Here is a 15,791-nt window from a genome sequence, read left to right on the forward strand (position 1 = left end):
GCCTCTTTGTCCCTCCTTTCTGTCTTCTGTTTCCTCCCACAGTGCAAGGGATAGCACTGTCTCATTCCATTATGGTTCTTTATCTGTTCTCTGGGGGACTCTTTTTTTTCTTGGTTTCTTGCTCTATTACTGTTTGTCTATGTTCAGCTTCAGTGCCCTAGCTTCTTATATTTAAATATAGCATTGTTCATCCTACCCCTCTTAACACCACAGTTGTGTTACTGCTGCTTCCCCTGCCCAGCCACCCCTGGGTTGTTTGTTAATAATTGTTGACTATATCTATCAGCACTGCGCCTCTTTTAGGAGATGGTTTAATTTTTATTGTTGTTTATTTCCTGGCTCCTCGGTCTCACTTTTTCTACTCTCCCTCCCCCCTCCCAATCAGTCAGCATAAACCAATGCACACTAGGGCTTATCACAGTACATGGAGATGGAGACCTGTGAACGCCGCACATACTTTAAAAGGACAGTCCATCAAAGGCTGCTATTTTACTGCTGTGTCCTCCACCGTGACTTTGGCTCCTTGCTTGTCTTTAATGTAGCCGGGCACCCAGGGCTTCATTTTTATTTCCAGCGCCTCATGAGCACGTTCACATTGACAGTGGTGGCTACACCATTTCTTTCTATAGGGCTCAGCTTGCTGTATTCAACATGTGAATTCAGTTGTTTGTAATTACTTTGTATGTTGGTGGTTTACCTTCCTAGTGCAGTTATCTGCTTAGGTTTCACCCTCCGCTTCCTGCCCTTGGTATCAGACGCACAACTCCTGTTGTGCCACTGCAACATTTTCCAGCTCTGCAGGCATTGCTTGATCTGAGTCCTCTGGGACTCGAGAGCTGCCCCTCCCAACCAGTCTGGACGGGGACACGCTGCAGCAATAGTGTTATCATTGCAATGCTCACCTACCTATTCAGCACATTATTTTTGTTGGTCAATCACACTTCATGCCATGAATCACATTAACAATGCGCCCTGTATTCACTTTAATAATGCACCCTGAATTCATTTTAATAATGCGCCATTACCCTAATCAGATCATTTCTTTTCCCTTACACAAAGGATCAGTGTGCCATGCCCCAGTTCCTTTCTGACCTCTCATAACAACAGGTTGCACTTTATTTATTCTCCACGGCTTCTCACAACACTTCATACCCTAGGCTCTCTAACTAGATAGGTGTGCTTACAACTATGCAGCCCGAGCTGGCCCCAGCAGCAATGAGTTAAGCCAATTCTGTTCTGTTTGCAATAAAACACACCAGGCAGCCAGGCGAGCAGAGCAGGAGATGTAATCTGGTGAGTTTTATTTACTCTCCATGTGGCATTCAATCCGCCGCGGTTTTGGAGTACAAGTGTGTGTCTGAGAAGGGCGTGGAAGGGAACAATGTATCTTCTCCACTGCTTACTGTGCAAATTATTGCTGAATGTTACATCGTACATGCCAGTAGAATTAGTATTTGTGTCTGCAGATTGCTCGCAGCATATTTATTTTCATTGTGAAGAAACCGACTCCACACCCCATATCTGTTTTAACATTAGTCTTCAAATAGAATGAACATAAGCATTGACATCAGTGGTCAAAGTGAGCGGGATCGGCACGTTGTGTGCCTACTTCTTTAATGTAATGGAAACCATTCTCCTACTGTCTTATTTGTAAACATGCACTCCAGAGTGACAGAAATAGCCATGGCCTATAGATAAGGCTTGGTGGGTGGAGAGGGCAGAGAAGAAAAATGACTTGGTCTCTTCCTTCTTGCCTGACCAGACAAGACAAGGACAGTGTCTACTTCTCCTGCACTTTCACTCTTCCTCACTTGCTGAAAACCGTGACTTCAAGACACAAATCTTACTCTCTCTTTCCTCTCCTTTCCTTCATTTGTTCCCCTGTGAAATGGATCCAAAAAAGAAAAACACTTTTTCTGGAAATTTCTTTTTTCTGACATTTTTCTATTCCATAGTGCAGCCTTAGAAAGGAGAGCAAAAACATTTTCAAATTGTATTCTGTGCATGTCTGATACCTGGTCAAATTATTATTATTTTTCTTAATGACACGGTCCAACAGACTACTTGCCTGGGGTTGGCTAAGATTTAAATAATGAATACTCCCCCTGTTCCGTTCCTTGGCGCTGTTTGATAATTGGCAATCGTAGAGCAATTATATTGCAGACCAACTAAATAGTATGATACAAAATGGTATGTTTAATTCCACTGTGATATCTCCATCTGGATGGTCATTATGACCTCTGAACATGAATGTTTGTCATTCTTGTTTTGTGAACACTACCTCAGTGTTTACATTAAATAGACCTGATCCACCTTACCCACATTCCAACACTGTTACCACTTATTCTGTAGGTAAATTATGTCAGCAATGGTTAGAACATTCCACATTGTCTGCCATGAAACAACATCTTTCACTTCTATCGGAAGACATAAATCTTTCTGATTTCCTTTTGGGTCCAAAATCCCAATTGTTCAAAATAATTTGTTTATGCTGCATATAATGAATTTTGGAAATTGTCGTAAATGGAAGCTATTGTGCGGCTACAGCAAATTAATCAGGACAATTTAGACAAAGTGCTTGCTGTTGTCGACAACAGCATTAACACTTTATCATCTTGTATTTATACTTTACATAAAATATTGTGTCTTCTGTTATCGATATTGTACAGAATGAAGTATCTACCTTGTATCATGGTCAAAATCAACTTAAATCGGTTATGCAATTTGATTGGATACTGCAAACACTAAAAAATGGGAGCCTACCTTGGCATTACATGAATTGTAGCGCATTGTTCTTACCATTCAATTTAACACGCACACAACAATTAATGGCTATCAAAGACGGTAGTTATACCATGCTACATATACAAAGACTTGAACAGCTTCCCTTCACTGTAGCGGAAAGTCATTCTGTGGTTTGGTTAATACACAGGGTTATCTTGTTGCCCATCTCGATGTTTCAGTTTACTGCCTGCATGAAACACTTCCTTATAGGTAGATATGAACCCCTTGGGAGCAGTTACACACATGAATTATGGTCCCTTCCTTTTACATAACGATGTAAATGGGCTGAAAGAGAAGTTTTTCTTACAGGAGAAATGTGCACTTGCACTGCTGGACATTTCCTTGTGTGTCAACAAGTAAAAATCCATGGCACCTGTAATGTTCCTGCCTCTAATCTGGCTTGTTATTTGAAAAGGAACTCCTGTTCTTGCAATTATTCCTACCCTCTCATTGCTTTCAAATGACAGTTCTTAAGAATCATGACTGTTGCAGTACATGGTGTTTGTTTCTCAGTTACTTGTTGCAACAATGTCTTATTTTCTCCTCCACATGGGAGTGTAGATAGTTCATTGTGGCTTTCCATTCTAACTCTGACAACAGATTTCAATAAGTTAAGCAGACTCAAAGCGCTATTGTTTCAACAAGACGTGGCTCTCACATTAGCATGTGAGACCTTGGAAATGCAGGTGGCGAGAATGTCTAGTCAAATACAATAATGACTTAACACAAATCTCCCCCTGCATTTCGGGTAATTGATACATCAAATATTTAATGCAACAGATACCAAAGGTCTGGAACAATTTTTTTAACTTGTGGGCTCCGGCTTTGTGACTTCTTTTCAAACTATGTTTGTAGTAATCCCAGCTTTTATACATTCTATTTTTCCAGCGTATTTGGTGGAGTCCCGCTGCTGCTTATCTTGATTTGTGGCATCATAGTGCTGTTCCTTCTATTCCGTAATGGCTGCTCCATCTGTGGTCCTGCCCGGACAGGCATCGCTGCAGCTGTACTGTGAGCGAATGCTACAATTTTTTGGAATGGTGTCTTTAGACGCTCCAGATGACCAATTTTGTCTGTCTTTCCGATATGCTTACTTCACCTAGGTGCAACCTGTGTTTCATTGGTTCCGGTGTTCCTTTCAGTGGGCCATGGATATCTGCCTGGCTACTGCATCCCATGCTGCCCTGGATTTCAAACTGTTGATGGGTCCCTAGGTGGCCCATAACCAGGGCTGGTACTTGGGTATGCAGCTTGTATACAACCCAGCGTTAGGGCCAGTGGCCGGAGGTGATCCCTGTGCAACTGATCAGCGTCTCTTGGATCTCAGTTTCATCGAAGTCATCACAGGTTCTCATTGGATGGTCCTATCGACAAGTGTAAATGAGGAGCATGTTTGTTCCTTTGACCTGCTCAATTGGATGGCTGACATTTCCAATTTGGAAGGTTCGGATATCTTACTGGAATTGAAGTTGTTCCATTTGGCATCTCACATCCTGGGTCCCAGCAACAGGCAGGAATTGGATATATTTTTTAATACAAACCAGTACATCTCATTTGGCAATATTACTTGTCAGATGCTCTCGAACTGCAATTGATTATGCTCTTTGGTTCTGCTTATCATCTAATTTCTGTTGTCATTCAGTGCTACTATCCCGACCAAGGGAAGGGTGTCCTATATCTCACACAGGCCCATTGTCGTTATCAATATGTTAGCATGAGCACATTGCAGACTGCCCTCTGCTTTGCGCACTTTACTCTACAGACACATTTTGCTTTGTGCCACACTGTACTTTTACACAGAACACGCTGTTGTTTTTGCATTCTTCTCTTTTCTGGGATTTAGTCTGAACTAAATAGACAAGGTCGAACAACAGTGCCCCTTGCTATTCTGTACTGGTCAGCCCTAGCACCTAGACAGAACACGCAAATGTAGCTGTTGTTTGGGAACACGTACTTTTGTCATATAGGTATGCACAGATAGGTAACACACACTTGGAGAGAGAACTTTTCAGGGAAAAGATCGTGACAGCACTTGAGATGTAGAACTTTTATCTGTGTATTCTAAGGTACGTGGTCTGCTGCTAACACCTAGAGATCTTCTGATATATAATCATTTTGCGTCTATAGAAGGGGAGGGAGGTTAGGCTACTCTGTTGTATAGAATGACAGCTCCATTTATGATTTACGGACTACTTGCTATGCTAACTGTATTTGTGTTAGTAATTTTCCTACTTGCTGTGGCATGTACACTGCATACCAAAGCACACTAGTTAAAATAAACATTTGAAACTTTACTTTTGTCTCTGTTAGAACTTATTGTGGACTAGTATGAGCGTGAGAGCGAAAGGGTGTGTCATGCAACTGCGATTCCTGAGAGGGGCAGGAGTATTGTTTTCTGGGGTATCTAATCCCTTATTCCTCTGTGAGTGAGTAGGAGGGCAAGTGAGACATTACATCTAGTAGGTCCCGAGCTTATGGGTACTCTGGTGGTAGGATGACTCAGTCCCTGCCTACTAAGGTTCTATGATCCCAAGCATAGTTCTGCGACTCTGCAGAATCCCTGCAACACTAAGTTCTAACTATAACTACCTTCTGGCAACTTCCAGTATGTAAAATATATATATATCAAACGAAAAACGCACTCCACCTCCAGGATCAAGAAAAATATATAAAAATATAGCTATGGACAGTTGAAGGCTCAGCTGAAACACATCTTCCACTTGAATTTTTTGGCACTATGGAGGATTAAATAATGCAAACAAATTATTTGAGGTATGTCTAAATCCCTCTACCTCCTTGTCCCTTGCATTTAGTTTTCCTCTTGAAAATAATGGTCCTTCCCTTCCCACACTAAATTTCCAAATTCACCTACAGATATATTGACTGCAGTCTTGTAAAGGGTAGTATATTTGAAGTTAAGAATATTTAATCTATATTTTCCTGTGTATGCTTCAATACTGAGGAGTTGAAAAAATGTGGAAGTCTAAAATAGTTTCCTCGATTTTGTGCCATACGTTCCTGAAAAGTACAACTGTATAGTTCACAGAGACCTGTATTTATCCCTCCTTTTGGGGCCACAAGCAGGAATATACTGCCAACCTGAGATCTAGCTTATTTTTTTATAAAGTGTTATACAGCGTGAACATGGCCCGTGAGAGTATCAGAGAAAGTTACAATTGGGTGAAGTAAGAGACAAGTGGGGGACAAGGGAACAGTCACATATATGCGAGATATACAATCAGAGAAAAATAACAAGTACAAAACTAGAGAGTGTAACGACTACTTACCGATACATTAGGTTAATCTAATTGGATGGACACTCTTTTTTCTTGGGTGCGGGCTCTATGATAAACTATCAGATTTTGGTTACTTTCTGTTTCTTTTCTCTCTCAACCTCTAAGGGGGAGAGCACAATTTTCGTATCTGTTACGTCCATTTTTTCCATTTTTGGACTCATTTTCATATCTATCACATCCAGCTTAATTTTCCCCTGTCACTCGTAATAGGGGAGTACACAACTGGAATTCATGTCTATATTATTTATGGTGATGGTTCTATTCTTCTGCACATATCTGCTATACTCTATTTGGACTTGCATGTGGCATGGCCATGGTTCTCTTTTTCCTTCCTGGAGCCTGAATTACGGAACCATTTTTTAAATATAATGGATATATATAAGATGTAAGGAATGTATATACACGGAATGTGTCATTGTTTGACTTATACTTTTTGTACATATGTGATTACAGCCTTGAAGAAGCCACTTGTGTGACGAAACACAAGTCGGCAGTTTTTCCGGATTCAAATAAAAGCTTCATTGAGACATTTGGTTCCTGATTTTTATTTTGGTTCCTGTGCAGTATCTTATACGGTGGAAAGACTATGTGTTGACTGTAGAATGAGTGCTTTGGTAGATTAATTTTCTCAGAGAAGAATAACAAGTTGAGGAAAACATGACCTCAATAGGAAATCAGCTTGATGGTAGTCATGATAAACAAATGAATAATAGTCAAGGCTAAGATCATGAGACAAAAGGTGTGATCTTAGGGCAGAAATGTGTTCATCAGAAGTGATTTCACTTCTTTTTTGATGGAGGCGGTAGACAGAATCAGAGGCAGAGAATTCCAAATTTTTGGGGTGATACCGAGAACGTTCTGTTGCACGTTTTCTTCTTGTGGAAAATCTGTGATTTCAGCAGCAGGGAGCTGGAACTTTGCAATGATCTGCATCTGCCCGATAATTCTAGTTTTTGTGCCAAATACCTAGGGGTATTGTAATGTAAGAGTCATACACGCAAATTTTTGTTGTATTCTTACCTCATAAGGTAGCCAGTTCAGAGACTTTAGAACTGTGGAGGTGTGTTTGTTTTTGTTCTGTAACAAGTCTGGCAGCAGCATTAGGAGAGGCTCTTAGAAGGGCCTTCCAGAATCTAGGTAGGCCACACACTGTAGCACTTCCGTAATCCAGCCTGGGAATGACTAGAGTTTGGACCACAGATTTAAGGTCATCCTGGGTAAGGATGGGTTTTAATTTCCTTAAAATGCTCATCTGATAATTTGCCTCTTTGGTGGCGGTAATGCTGTGATCCTGTATGTTCAGGCATTTGTCTATTGTCATTCCCAGAGATCTTGCAGAGTATATAATGTGAGGTGAGCAGTTGAGGGCTGTTAGATGCCTCTTTCATAGTTCGATATTGAGATTGTGGTTAGGTAGAGTAATGAGGAGGAATTCCGTTTTGACAGTGTTAAGTTTGGGATGGTTGCGAGTAAGCCAATTCTGAGTATTTTGTAGAGTAGAGTTGAGAGACATGATATTTTCTGGGGAGGAGATTTTCTGGTACAACTGGGTGTCATCTGCATACATGTGACAGTGAATGTTAGAGGATGTCAGGGAGTCTGCTAGCAGTTCCATGAATAAATTGAAGAGAGTGGGTGAGAGGACAGATCCCTGTGGGACCCCTAGAGAGGCCGCAGTGAGCTTGGATAGGGATCTATTAAGCTTGACTCTTTGGGTACTGTTATAGAGGAATGAACTGCTGCATATACTTTAATGACTTTTCCAGTCTGGGGAGAGACTACATATTCCCAAGCCCTTTCAGAGAGCAGGAGCGGTAGCTGGAACCATATAGAGGAAAGTGTATTTGGCGTGGAGAAAAATCTGATCCTCTCAGTGTGGGTGTATCATTGCTAGGCAAAGCACAGACAGCTCACCCACTGTTCATTCCATGTGGTCTAGCTGGAAAATGGCTGTTCATCTCCTAAACCCATCAAGCTCCATTGCTATCTCACAGAGAAAGCCACTGGAACTGCAGCATACAAGAAGTAACATCCCAAAGTAGGAGAAACTAACTGAAGAAGACTCTCCAATTTGTGCAATCTATTCCATTTCATTAGTCTTTATTGTCGATTAGTTTCATCATAAAAAGACAGTTTACAAAATGATCAATACATACAATATTAAATATAAAAAGAAGTCTGGGAGACACAGATCAAATAAGAACCATGATTAAACACACTCTACAGACTGATGTTTCTTGTTTCTAATAATCCAGGCCCATCCCAAGAATTTGGCCACAGCCACTACGATACATTCGCTAGTATCAAATCTTAAGATTTTTAGTGCCTCAAGTCCCTGTCTAGAGACCAAAGTGCGACATATGGGTTTAAGCCATTTAGTCCGGGGAGCGGCAGAAGCCGGACAAACGAAGAACATATGACCCACTGTTTCTTTACATTCTGTGCACCAGCGACAGGAATCAGAGGTCGCACCCTTCCAATTTTTCGGTGAATGATTTAACAGGAAGGCTGCCAACCCTAAATTGATGATAGAGTTTTCTATCGATGGGCCTAGTGACAGTGTCCCAATATGCTTCTAAAGTAGGGGCGTTTTTCTCCACGAGGAACCTGCCTGACAAGGACTCCGCTGAGACTAAGGTAAGTTGTTTTTGGTAAACCATTGCCCAGTAAAGGCTTTTAAAAACTTTTTTTGGAGGAAATGGATTGGAAACTGGATCAGACCAAAGAATACCCAGGCCCATGGAATCCAATAGTAAGCTAACTTGCTTAAACCACAGGATGTTGCCTGCGCCCAAGATGGCACGGACGTCCAGAAATGCCTTTGCATAGGTCCCTAATTCAGGGACCGTCCAAAGTCTCCTCCAAAAAGCCAGAGGTTTAAACCTGGCAATGTCATCAAAAGAATGGCAACCAAGATCAAGCATTAATGGTTTCAGTGGGGTAGAACAGGGAAGACCCGTAAGAAGCCTAAAAAATTTGTATTGGGCCTTGACCAATAGGGAGAGATCGGAAAAACCCCAGAGTTCGGCGCCATAAAGGATTGCTGAATTAATCCTAGCGTTGTAAATTTTTAAGGCAGGACCTATAGTTTGCGTCTGGGATTGCTTATGTTCTTTTATCAGACACCCAGATAGTTGTGCAAATTTGAGGGATAAAACATCTATTTGTGGCTTCCAGTTTAGTTTGTTTTCAAAAACAACCCCCAAATAAGTCATGACGTCGGTACGTTCGAGGGTGTCATTATTCATAGTCACTTTGCCGGTCACGCATTTCCCTTTATTAAACACCATATATTTAGTTTTAGAAACATTGACCGACAAATCATAATCAGAACAAAAATTAACAAATACGTTCAGGGCCACCTGCAGGCCAGACAGGGTCTGTGATAGAAGTAGGGTGTCAGCGTCAAACATAAGGAGTGGAATTTTTGTACCTCCCAACGAGGGGGCGTCCGTGGGTGTAGATAAAAAATACCTTACGACACTGTTAATGAATAACAGAAACAGTGTGGGCACCAGGACGCATCCTTGCCTGACACCCCTATTGACTTTAAACCTGTCAGTGACCTGTCCTTGGGTCCCCCAACGTACTTGAGCAAAGTTGTTATCGTGCAACCTGATGACCATATGCAGGAGGTCAGCAGGCATCCCTAGCTCTGCTAGAACAGCCCATAGTTTAGTCCTATTGACTAAGTCAAAAGCTGACCGAAGGTCAACGAAAGCGGCGTACAAAGTACCGCCGCAGAGGTAAACCGTTTTCCAGACGATCAGTTGGAACTTGAACGCCTGGTCGATAGTGCTAGTGCAAGGTCTAAACCCGGCCTGCAGGGGCGAGATGATATTTTCCTGCTCTATCCAAGACTGGATAGCCAGGAGCATCCTAGCGATGATTTTTTGAACCGAGTCAATTACACTAATCGGGCGGTAGTTCCCTGGACAGGAGCGATCGCCCTTCTTAAAGCTTAAAGATGGGCAAAATTTCAGCGCCCATCCAGGATTCGGGAATAGCGGCCCCCTTAGCTATGGCGGTTGCCAGGAGTGCGATGTAAGGCACCCAGTTGTCAAGATCTGTTTTGAAAAGGTCCGCAGGGACACAATCTAAGCCTGGAGCCTTTCCACTCGGAACCCTAGATAAAGCCAACTCTACCTCTTTACAATCAAATTTGAAATTTGGAGGAGGGTGTAATGCAAAGGAGCTCGGAGAATCGGTCGCTTCATCCAAATTAGGGTCGGAAAACTGGCATTCAAAATGTGATACCCAGGTGTCAGGGAGTACATGGTTTGAAGGGGTCTGCAAACACGGAGAATTACCCCATTTCACGATATGCCAAAACAAGGTCAAATTCCTTTGTTTGCTGGCAGCCAAAAGATTATTCCAATGTTCATTGTCCCAATCTTTTTTAGCCAAAGCTTTGGCCGAACTATAGTGCTTCCTCGCAAGTCGAATATTTGCCCGATTCTTGGACTTAATAGCAAATTTCAATTTACAATAAGACTCACGACAGGTCTTATTATACCAAGAATCAGACTTAAAGCTACGAGTTTTCTTGGTTTTGCAAGGTTTGGAAAAAAGGGACTTAAGGGCTGAAAATAATTTCTCGTGAATATGGGTAGACTCGGCCACGTCATCCTCTTGACAAAAAAGAGATTGGAGATCAGCCACCGCACAAGTGACTTTAGAACTAATCACAGAGAGTACTGCACTGTCAAGTGCGACCTTGTCCCATCGCACTCTCCGTTGGTTGTTGGTTAGTAGAGTTTCTGCGGTAACAATCTCAGTAGGTTTATTTAGGGGGACTGTATTCAATAGAAAATTCAAGACAAGTGGATTGTGGTCACTCTCGGGGCGGTCCTGGATCACCATGTCGATTAATAAATGCCAGAACTCAACTTTAATCAAAGCATAATCGATTCTACTACTTCGTAGACCACTGGAAAAAGTGACCTTACCAGTCGAGTCCGAGGGAGTCCGGCCGTTTGCTGCCCTAAAGCCACGCTCCATACACAGGGACGTCCACTGGATGGCGGATTCTGTCCACTTCTTAATAGGCAGGAGATCAAGTGATGGGATATTCAAAATTGTATCCACTTCCATAGTAAGTGAATCCCACGCAAAGAGCAGTGGCTCAAAGCAGCAATTTAAATCGCCCACTATTACCACATTAGTGGATGGGTTAACAGAATCCAAAAACCCATCTAGATGGAGAAAGGTATTGGTACCTTTCCCACCTGGGAGACCTCTGTTGTATACATTAATGATCATGGTGTCGGGTTCGTTTTTAAGTTTTAAAAGAATAATCAATATATCCGGGCTGTCGAGTGGTAGCTCGGTGATACTGTACATTGAACTTTGTCTAACCCAGATACAGAGACCGCCGGAAGGGCGACCCCTTAACCCACCAATAGCCCCTTTGTGAAAATTGACATAACCAGGAAAATATATAGGGTCCACCGCCCACGTTTCTTGAAAAACAAGAATATCGTGGGTGGTAGCCCAAGCAGACCATTCCTCCACTGCTATTTTATTCCGTAACCCAGCGATGTTCCAAGAAGCCATTTTAAGATGGGGGGAGCTGGGTAAACCAGCCGACTGGTGAACAGATGGAAAGTCCAAAACAGCAGGTTGGATTACAGTTAAGTCATCTCCCCTACACACAATTTCATGTGGATAGAAATCGGGGGTGAAAGAGGTGGGCTATCTAAATGCAACATAGTGGAACGATTCACCGTCTCTATAGGGAAGGGGTTGAGGTGAGCGAAGTTGGTAGTCTGGGAAATATCCCGATGTTCCAAGACTAGGGGAAGGAAATCAATATTACTAGGGGGCGCATTTGAAGAAACACGGGCGTTAGTAGAATGTGAGACACCCAAACCCCTACACCCACCCCTGCTGCCTGGCCACAAAGGGGTTAGACATTCAGGGCCCGCAGAGGTATTGTTCACACTTCCCAGGTTAATTTGGGCAGATGGCTGTCAATCGACCCCCTCTAAAGAATTCAAGGGTGCAAAGTAGTTAAACAAGGGGAGATGGAAATCCAGTCCGGGCGGGCAGCGAGGCCCCTTTGTAACCCTTTCCCAGCCATTAAACATAGCACCCGGTATATCACTAGGGTCACGAGAGTAGAAGTATGATAAATCCACAGTAAATATACCAGTGGCACTCAAGGAGTTAGGAAGAGAACATATATGGCTCACCACCCTAGGATCCCGAAAATTGATAATTACGCAATCACCCTCCACATTCTTTACCCTAGTACCCAGCCAATTCACCCTACGTACTGTCAAGATTTCAGCAAACTCTAAATGGCAAAGGCCTATTGCCATTTAGCCAATGAGTAACTTTGTTCTCTAATTCGCTGTGTGACTCAGACTTTACCTGGGGAAGCCTGGGAACATCTACCATTATAACAGTATGAGGCAGGGACTCTCGAGGGAGATTAATACAAGGAAGTTTTAAGAACGTACCTGCACCCTCAGAAGAAGACTGCCTTACTGCATTGTCGCTATTGCTATTTCTGGTATCAGAGTTACTAGCTAGTTGGATAGGCGGGACAGCACTAGTAGGTGGATGGGTGGCTAACACTACTTGTTCATTTTGTGCGGGTGAGGAGGAGGGGACTTCAGTCACGGGAGTATGACCATTTAGAGCTGACCCGGATTTAACATCAGTGACAGTATTTGGTAGAGTCTTAGGGTCAGCGAGGGACAAGGTAGTCTTCTCCAACAAAGACGTGTTGTTTAACACCATACTCTCTAGTTTCCCGATGGAGATGGAAAGTTTCTTGACTCGCTCAAGAAGAGGAAGGAAAAAAGACTTGAGCAACTGGTCCAAAAGTTCAAGAGAGCAGGTAGGCTGAGGAGTAGTATTGGGCAGCTTGTCTGTACAGTGGGAAGAAATGGGGCTCCCGACTGCAGGGGATGAGCAACCAGATGGAAGGGAAGAGGGGTCAGAACGTGTATTGGCAAATTGGGACTTTTTGGAAACTTTTGTACGATTACCCCTAAAAGGAACGCCCACACGCTTTCTTTTCCCAATGATAGGTTTAGACTTTTTGGTCAAAATCGGGGTAAGTAAACGTGGCTGCTCAATAAGGGACGGTAAGGGAATAGCACTATGATTAGGGGGAATACCACTATCTTCGGGAATTGTTATAGTACCGGAAATATCGTCCAGAGAACTATGTAAAGATATATTCGACAACCCAGGCGCATTACTGGGCGGCACATCAGACACCAGAGGTAAGTTCCTGCGTTCGGGGGAAGGGGCTGCCATAATGTTGCCAAGCGACGATCTCTTGGCGGAAATTTCTAATGACAATCGTTTTTCAGTCAAAGAGATTTCTTGCTCAAGGACCCGAGCAGCTCTAGTGATGAAGTTATCTAGGGTCCCTGAAATACTACCCCCCGTGTTACCCTGCACAAACTTCCTACCGGATCTTAGTGATGTCATCTTCGTGAGGGAGGAAGAAGGACAAGAGGGGGGACTGCTATGACAGTAACCAAGAACCCTAGAAGTACAAACTATTACAATTACCTGCAAATGTGAAGGATGTAAAACGAAACAGTAGCAAAATATTAGCATAGCACAGGTAGCAACCTAACTTGTATACTACTTGCACACAGTGTTAGGCTACCGTTTATACTCTAGTCCAAACGATCTCAGAGGGGTAGCCCGTCCCGTCCACACCCGTCCACGAACGGCCACAGACGGCCCGCTCTTTGCCCGGTCTTCGCCCCGAGCTACGTCCCGCGCGCGTTCCGCTTGCGCGTCGGGGAGGGAGCACTACTAATAGTCACAATATCAAGGAGTAGGCGGAGCCAGGAAGAGGCACCAGGTGTGCTGAGAGAATTAGCAGCGTGCACCCTGGGCCTCGCAGTCCCGTGTGTTGAGCCTCGTCAATGCCACCCTCCAAAGTCAGCAAAGCGTTCACTCGGGGCAACCAACAGCAACAGCAATCCCAGGAAGGAACCAGCACTTATAGTGGCGAGGAAGTGATGAAGCCTACGAGCGGCTCCCGCGAAGCGGGGGCCGCGAGGCGCGGATTGGTCAAGGGAGGCGGAGCCGGGAAGAGGCACCAGGTGTGCTGAGAGAATTAGCAGCGTGCACCCTGGCCCTCGCAGTCCCGTGTGTTGAGCCTCGTCAATGCCACCCTCCAAAGTCAGCAAAGCGTTCACTCGGGGCAACCAACAGCAACAGCAATCCCAGGAGGAACCAGCACTTACAGTGGCGAGGAAGTGATGAAGCCTACGAGCGGGTCCCGTGAAGCGGGGGCCGCGAGGCGCGGATTGGTCAAGGGAGGCGGAGCCGGGAAGAGGCCCCAGGTGTGCTGAGAGAATTAGCAGCGTGCACCCTGGGCCTCGCAGTCCCGTGTGTTGAGCCTCGTCAATGCCTCTCTCCAAAGTCAGCAAAGCGTTCACTTGGGGCAACCAACAGCAACAGCAATCCCAGGAAGGAACCAGCACTTATAGTGGCGAGGAAGTGATGAAGCCTACGAGCGGCGCCCGCGAAGCGGGGGCCGCGAGGCGCGGATTGGTCAAGGGAGGCGGAGCCGGGAAGAGGCACCAGGTGTGCTGAGAGAATTAGCAGCGTGCACCCTGGGCCTCGCAGTCACGTGTGTTGAGCCTCGTCAATGCCACCCTCCAAAGTCAGCAAAGCGTTCACACGGGGCAACCAACAGCAACAGCAATCCCAGGAAGGAACCAGCACTTATAGTGGCGAGGAAGTGATGAAGCCTACGAGCGGCTCCCGCGAAGCGGGGGCCGCGAGGCGCGGATTGGTCAAGGGAGGCAGAGCCGGGAAGAGGCACCAGGTGTGCTGAGAGAATTAGCAGCGTGCACCCTGGGCCTCGCAGTCCCGTGTGTTGAGCCTCGTCAATGCCACCCTCCAAAGTCAGCAAAGCGTTCACTCGGGGCAACCAACAGAAACAGCAATCCCAGGAGGAACCAGCACTTATAGTGGCGAGGAAGTGATGAAGCCTACGAGCGGCACCCGCGAAGCAGGGGCTGCGAGGCGCGGATTGGTCAAGGGAGGCGGAGCCGGGAAGAGGCACCAGGTGTGCTGAGAGAATTAGCAGCGTGCACCCTGGGCCTTGCAGTCCCGTGTGTTGAGCCTCGTCAATGCCACCCTCCAAAGTCAGCAAAGCGTTCACTCGGGGCAACCAACAGCAACAGCAATCCCAGGAAGGAACCAGCACTTATAGTGGCGAGGAAGTGATGAAGCTTACGAGCGGCTCCCGCGAAGCGGGGGCCGCGAGGCGCGGATTGGTCAAGGGAGGCGGAGCCGGGAAGAGGCACCAGGTGTGCTGAGAGAATTAGCAGCGTGCACCCTGGGCCTCGCAGTCCCGTGTGTTGAGCCTTGTCAATGCCACCCTCCAAAGTCAGCAAAGCGTTCACTCGGAGCAACCAACAGCAACAGCAATCCCAGGAAGGAACCAGCACTTATAGTGGCGAGGAAGTGATGAAGCCTTCGAGCGGCTCCCGCGAAGCGGGGGCCGCGAGGCGCGGATTGGTCAAGGGAGGCGGAGCCGGGAAGAGGCACCAGGTGTGCTGAGAGAATTAGCAGCGTGAACCCTGGGCCTCGCAGTCCCGTGTGTTGAGCCTCGTCAATGCCACCCTCCAAAGTCAGCAAAGCGTTCACTCGGGGCAACCAACAGCAACAGCAATCCCAGGAGGAACCAGCACTTATAGTGGCGAGGAAGTGATGAAGCCTACG

This window comes from Triturus cristatus, chromosome 10 (genome assembly GCF_964204655.1).
Source record: "Triturus cristatus chromosome 10, aTriCri1.1, whole genome shotgun sequence".
NCBI classification, from domain to species: Eukaryota; Metazoa; Chordata; class Amphibia; order Caudata; family Salamandridae; genus Triturus; species Triturus cristatus.